General features: G+C 36.6%; 1 long non-coding RNA gene across 1 annotated transcript; it reads left to right on the top strand.

Annotated features, from left to right (window-relative positions):
- The first annotated feature begins 2,168 nt into the window (after window positions 1-2,168).
- On the top strand, window positions 2,169-7,183 carry LOC131334050 (uncharacterized). The gene is made up of 6 exons (XR_009202014.1): window positions 2,169-2,456; window positions 2,558-4,222; window positions 4,316-4,341; window positions 4,461-4,524; window positions 4,624-6,103; window positions 6,576-7,183. It is a non-coding gene; the product is annotated as an uncharacterized LOC131334050 (long non-coding RNA).
- Window positions 7,184-7,570: the final 387 nt, after the last annotated feature.

Below are 7,570 nucleotides of genomic sequence, written 5' to 3'. Positions count from 1 at the left end.
TTGCGCCACGTATTCACCGTTACTTATCTACTCAGGGCCTGTTTGATAAAATTGAAAACTAAAATTGAATGTTGAAAAATTAAGTACTAAAAGTTGAATACCGAATTTTTTAAGTTGAAAAGCTATTTAGTAAATATATAAAGTACTGAATAAAAAAAATGATAAATTAATTTTAGTTCTGATTCTCTCTTAATTTACTAATAGTCACAATGTACTTATAATAATGGTGGAATGATGATTGTGGTGGTGTGTTGGTGGTGGTGGAGTGGTGGCGGCGGTGGTATTGGAGTGCTGGCGATAGTGGTGTAATGGTGGTGGTAGAGTGATGGTGATGCAACAGTGGCAGTGAATGGTGGCGGCGGCGGCGGTGGAGTGATGGTGACAGTGAGCGGTGTTGGTGAGTGATAATTGTGCAATGGTAGCATTGTGGAGGTAGCGGCGGCGACAGTGTGGTAGTGGTGGTGGCAGTGTGGTAATAGTGGTGGTGGTGGTGATGGAGTGATAATGGAGTGGTGGTGGTGGTGATGTAATGGTGGTGGTGGTGGTGGAGTGGTGGTGGTGGTGGTAGTGGAGTGGTGGTGGTATAATGATTAAATGCAAGTACACAATAATTCAGCCAGAATTAAGTAACTCAAAACTACTTAATTTTTTTCAACTTATTACCTTACATTTTAAGTAGCACTTAATTTGTTAATCAATGTATAATGTCATTATTAAATCTACTGAATCACTTATTACTTAATTGATTCAGTTTTAAGTGCTGAATTTAGGTTATCAAACAAGTCCTAAACTCCAACTACTCCCTTTCACAATTTAAGCGTAATTATTAAACATTTTTTTTTATAAAATTCGATTTTTGGTAAAAAAAATTAGTGTTTCAAATTTCAATCTATTTAATCCGGTGGAAAGATTTAAGTTCTCTGATCATTTTATCCTAAATAGTTATAATTAAGAGTTTTGACTTTAGGGCGTTAACAGATATTTGATTCTACGACTTTCTTAGGGCTAATCAACGAGAGCTATAAAGTCAAAATTTAATTACGATCATTTAGGATAAAATGACCAGAAAACTAAAATCTTTCCACCGGTTCAAACGGATTGAAATTTGGAACACTTAATTTTTTAATCATATTTTTTAATATATAAAAGGTCTAAAGAGGTTTAAAAATTAAGTGTTCCAAATTTTAATCTGTTTGAACCTGGGAAAAATTTTAATTTTCTGTTTATTTTATCCTAAAATGGTCATAATTAAATTTTGACTCTAGGGTTCTCGTTGATTAACCGTAAGAAAGTCGTAGAATCAAATATATCTTAGGACTAATCAACGAAAGCCTTAGATTCAAAACTTAATTATGACCATTTAGGATAAAATGATCAAAAAATTAAAATCTTTCCACCGGATCAAACAAATTGAAATTTAGAACACTTAATTTTTTACCAAAACCGAATTTTATAAAAAAAAATGTTTAATAATTACGCTTAAATTGTGAAAGGGAGTAGTTGGAGTTTAACTGGGTAAGTAATGGTGGATACGTGGCGAAAGGAGAGGAATGAGACAGGCAAACTCGGACAAGGGATCCGGTGCCGGGAGGGAGATGCATGTCAATATGGGCCAAGGCAGAGAACGTGGGTGTGACCGCCTTGCCCCGGATTCGTGAGAAACCAGAGTCCTCACTAGAATTTTTGAGATAATTGATCTGGAAAATCTAGAATTTATTTGGAAAAAGGCTTTTAGTCTGGCGAAACCTTAAAATCTTGGGTTCGGAAGCCAAGTTAGTTACGAGCGGGAATGATTTTGTTAAAAAAGTACCCCGCTCGCCCAACACGAAATTGGTCTTTACTAAGCATTTTAAATGTGAGAGTTCAAAATCATCTGAAAATCTTAACTCTATAAAACATATTCGGGAAAGGGACAATGGGATCAAATCTAACACATAAACATGATTAAAGTGCAATATGTACGGTATGAAATGAACAAGTAAAATGTGTATGAAGATGAAATAACAGTATAACTCAAAAACTACGGAGTATTGCTGTCACTACAACAATTCTCACTTTTCATAGCTTAAGTTTATAGCGTTTTTTTGGGAATGCTATAGAAGGGTGGCAATTATAGCGTTTCCCTTAAGTTCAAACAAAGGAACCACACGCGGTTAAAAAAAACAAAGGAACCACACGGAAGGATATTATATAGCGTTTCATTAATCCATCTATAGCGTTCTGCCCAAATATAAGAGGCGCAAAAATTGCTTCGTGCCCCATATCGCACACTGCTTCAAATTTTCACTCGATTTCGTAGTGGCACCCAAATCCAGATCTCCCAATCGTAGAAATCAAGTGGTGCCCAAATCCAGATCTCCCAATCGTACTCCACGAACTCATGCAAGATTTCTCGAGCTGTGTGAACTGCAAACTGGCGTTGGTTGCTATTCTAGGGTTTTAATCTTGAGTTACAGGTTAGTTCCTTGTTCTTCAATTCTCCTAATATGTGATGATTAACCTCTCTTTTCGTTCTCATCTTCGACTTCATCGTATTTTTTGCTCTCTCGTTCTGTAGTTGGAGAAGAATCAAAGATTTTTTTTTTGATCGGCGAGAATCGAAGACATATTCAAACCTTTTGCACCAGTTGAATCAAAGAAGTATTTGTTAGGAGAGTCCTCACAAGTTTGATTTGATTTTTTTCTTAATTTTTGCTCAAATACAAAGGTAGGGCTTTAATCGATTATTAGCTTGTGATAATCAATTTGGAATTTACATGGATTATGCACCTAGAGGGTTTGGATTTACTTTCAGTGAGGCATCAGTTTTCATTCTGATAACATATTGGGGCTTTTGGGGTTATTCATTCCTATAACAAGCTCAAGATATACCAGATGACAAATAATGTTTCTGTATGTCGTGGGGGCACTCCCCCTGCCTCCGGAGCTGTCTCCATTCCAACATCTTCATCTCCATAAGTCCTATGTGATTTGTTCTAGTGTGCTTCTGATAATGGATTTTTTTATTTGTATAATTTTTTTGTCTGCGCATACAATCTTTACTTGTTGTGAACATAATTTTGCAATGCACATCTCCCTACTTTATATAGCTAATTCAATCTTTACGCTGTTATATTCTTCCAGTGTTTATGGTTTGTGAGATTATTTGTGTTTGCTTGTTTTTTGGGGAAGTGCAAGAACATCCTTTCTGATTATTGGTCACATACTCACATAGATTTCTCTCTAGAGATTACAATTCTTTCATCCTACCACTTGTTTGATTTTGTTCCTGAGAGGAAAGAAATATCATGACATGCCAATGCCGACTTTGGTTCAGCCAATAGTGCACAGTTTAGCCATGGCCGTGATTTCCACATAGCAAAACACATTGTTAGGATCTTAGGTTGGTTTCAGGAATTTTACAAGTGATTCAACTAGGAATGATATTTTACGAGTGATTCAACTATGAAGGAGATAATCGCAGTACCTAAACTTATCATATTTTTTGAAGTGTTGCGATGCGGTACTAGTTCATACTTTGTACAGAAGGGAATGTGTTTCTATGGCACCTATGTTTTAGGAATTTTTTAAATTCCTTGAGATGACATCATGAATTTTTTCCAGGTTCATTAATACCAAAGGAGAAATTGGAAGCAAATAGTATGCATATGGGTGCCAGGCGCCAATGGGAGTTCTAAGTAAATTCGCTTCAATAAGTGTCCTTGTACTGATTAGGGAAGATGTTACTTGACATTGAAATCATAGTATTGCTTGATGTTAAGAAGTACAACTAAACATTGAAGGACGAAAGCTATAACATGACACAAGCTTATTTAAGAGATTAACATGTGTTTAATGAAGTTCAAGTGAGACTAGCTAGACTTAAACAATGAGATCAGTGCATGTTAGCTTGGTTAGATTTGGATATGTGGAGGATTTAAATTTTGCATCAGAATTGAAGAATTTTTAAATGGTCATCAGAGCATAGTTTTATGATAACCTTAAATTGTGGATTCTGACTTGTAACTTAGATTGACTTGGTAGTTTCCGAAATAAATAGGATGATTATCATAGTATTGCCTGAAAAGTTAGCTCTTTGTTCATATTTACTGTCGAGTTCATTTAAGTGATGGTTGTCTGGCTTGATCATTGTCAGATATTCAATTCCAAGCTTGTCTTGGCATCTCCAGAAACTGCTACAGATGCAGATTATGCTGCGATTTTAGGAGTTATTGGCCATGAGGTTTGTTTTCTATTGCATAAAAGAACATGAGCGTGGATATTTGGTTTTTGGTTTTCTATCTGTACTTAGGTGGTTCTTCTTTTGCATATGCAGTACTTTCACAACTGGACTGGCAACAAGTGCTCATAGTGCTACTATTTATCTTCATTAATGAAAACTTATCACTCTTTTGTGTAACCCTCTCTTTGTCTTGCTTTTTTCGTACTGTAATACTTCTTTTCTTTTCTTTTTTCTGCAGAGTGACATGTCGAGACTGGTTCCAGCTTAGTCTGAAGGAAGGTCTGACTGTTTTCCGTGATTAGGTTTGGGCAAAAAATCATTTCCAAGTGACTATGAAAACCTTGAATTCTCTTTTTTCTTCGGCCGAGCTTGAAAATCTCTAATGCCTATGCCTTTGGCAGGAATTTTCATCCGTCATGGGGAGCCGTACGGTTAAGCGGATTGCTGATGTTTCGAGGCTTCGAAATTATCAGTTTCCCCAGGTATTTCCCCTCGCCCATAACTTCGAATTATGCATTTTGTCATTTTTTAGCATTAGTAGCTCGCAGCTGCTTATAATGTACTTGGGAGATTTAAGCGTCAAGGATCGTACTCAATTCATCTTATCAAAGTTACCATTTCCTGTCATTGACTCTGAGAACTTTTAGTCTTTGTTTGGTGAAGTTATATGTTGTTTTTCCTCCCTTTGGTAAGTGTGTAAGGCTACCGTCTAGTTTGGAGTAGTTTTAGTTTCAATCAGCAGGGAGTGCCTCATTTTGGTAGTTATGGGTTCAACAGTCCAACTGTCATAGCTGGATAATGGTATGTGAAGATTATGACTACAATTGGCATTCTTGGTGGGTACACATTTTACCGAACGGAAATCATGGATACCAATCCTAATGTTCACTGTTTAGAAAGTGTGTCGAAAGTGTGTCATGAGTTTGCTGTCACTTGTCAAAGAATGCTAATGGTTGGCTCTGATTTTTTGCATGTGGAACTGAACAATGGATGCAGCTATCAATTCTATTTTTTGCTGAACAATGATTTTTTGCTGTCAAACACAATTAAGCTACTAATTTGGCAAACAGAACCATGTTCAAAGAATACTTCACATACATCATCTGATACAGTAGGGAGAATCTGGTCTTCTCGATTAGGGTGCTTCTATTGGTTGCAAGTTTTGATTCCCAATCACCTTTCTTTCACTTGTTCTTTCAGTGTCTTTCTCTACCATATATTTTGCTAGTTCTTGCTAGTTCATTAAACACTACAACAAATTATACTTTTGATAGTTTTGAGTTAAGAGTGGTTTAGAGCATGTACATAAGAATAGCAAAAACCACCCTTTTAGCTATTTTACCTAATTAAAGGTCCCAAAACAGCTTACAGCAGCCTAGGTAAACAAAAAGCAATTTTACCTCAACCCAAAAACCTCTCCAGATATACCGATCTACTGTTCATAAGGTATCCAATAAAATATTATTTTTTCTCTCTCCTTCCTCATCTTGTCTTCATGGTCCAGACTCCAGACCACATCTGACCCTCTCCGATCCTCATCGGCTCGATTCCAAGTATGCCGTGGCCGTGCTCCAGTAGTAGACAAGCGGCGGAGTAAGAATTGGGTAGCGGCAGAGAGGGTTTGATTGGGGAAAGAGAAACGGGAGAGCAGCAACGGGGAGAAGGATCGACTTCAACGGGGAGAGCAACAACGGACAGATCTGCAAAACGATCGACGTCCATCTTCGTCCATTGATCTTGTTGGAGTATTTCTCTGGTTCTTCATCTCTGCAACGAACTATTCCTTGGGCTAGCTCCGATGATCGACGACGAAGGAAGTCTGGGATGTGGGTTGATCTCCGGCTCTCCACTTTTCGTCCGTTCATCTGTTGGAGCTTCTGGGTAAATTTTATGACTTTGTTTTTTTTTTTTTTTTTTAACTTCTATGATAGACTATAGAGTGTCTGGTGTAGAGTTAAAGGAAAAAGTGCATCGGGAAAACATAAAAGCACCTTTTTGGGTAGGTAATTTTGCTAGGCTTGATGTACATGCTCTTAGTGGAGATTCCTATGAATGCTCTACTATTATTATACCTAGCTATTATCCATTTTCTTTGTTTTGTCATAAGTTCACCCACTTTCTATTTTTCTACTAAATCTTAATTGATAAGAAAATTCCTTGATAAATTGGTAGTTCAAATTTAGAGGGTACTGGTGTAATGTGGTTTTGAACGTTGAAGATAGTGAATAACTATATCCCAATAGGTTAATGTGAACTACTCTCGCCCACTATGCATGTCGACACGCGCACAAAACTCTAACCCACTTGGTTAATGGGGATGATTAGTGATACCGGTGTCATTTATCTTTTGCAGGAGCACTATGCTCATTGTCTGCCACGATCAATAATGTATGTGTTTGAATAGCTAAGTGGCTCGGCTGGTAGTTAAATGCGTGTGGTTGAAGTTCCAGCTTTTTACATAGTTTTCTAACATGAATAGTTATGTTCCACAATCACGCATGGATTGATATATGTCGTTCGCCAATTGGTCATGGTATGGCTGCTTTTGAGATTGTTCTTGGTTCTTGCTAACAATTATCCATCATATTCTTCTTTTTCTAACTGCAAACATTATTTTGCTTTAAAGTTGTTTTTGTTAATAATTTTCACTATATCTATTGGGTTACTTTGAATAGTTCTATATTTACAGGTATGTGTTCGCCGTTGGGAGCAAAAGGATATAAACCCGGCAAAAACGTAAGCTTCAAATAAAGAACATCTCCGTGGGCGAAGAATTGGGGTACTTGAATGAGATGGCTGCCTAGTTTAGGATTACATTTTTTGGAAAGAGAGATTACATTAGTGTTTTTTTTATGAGTGTAAAAATGTAGTTTGTGCTGGAAAATTATTCTTCAAGCTATTGTAATGGATCTTCGGTTGAATTATTTATCTTACATTGAAATTGTATCGCGTTTGGATGCACTTTGGTGTTGAATGGAATGTAGATTTTCTGTATGAAAATGCTATTATATTGGCATTTGTAGTATTTAAAAAAAAAAAAAGAAGCTAAAATTAGCTAAGATAACGTTCAGAAAACGCTATTGTTTACCTTTAATAGCATTCATTACATGATGTAAAAAGAAATAAGATAACAGGCAAAAAACGCTATCAAAGGTATAAAATACAACAGTTGGCAATGAATGCTATAGAAAGTATTTTAATAGCGGGCAATGAACGCTATAGAAAGTTTTTAACAGCGGGCCAATGAACGCTATAAAAAGTTAAGACTTTTAATTGCATGGGCTAATAGGGCGTTCTCCGGAACGCTATCTATTTCCTTTTATAGCGTTTTTCGCATGCTATTAAAAG

This window comes from Rhododendron vialii, chromosome 7a (assembly GCF_030253575.1).
Source record: "Rhododendron vialii isolate Sample 1 chromosome 7a, ASM3025357v1".
Lineage (NCBI taxonomy): Eukaryota > Viridiplantae > Streptophyta > Magnoliopsida > Ericales > Ericaceae > Rhododendron > Rhododendron vialii.
Note: the sequence above shows the minus strand (reverse complement) of the source record. Positions and strands in the feature narration are given on the sequence as shown.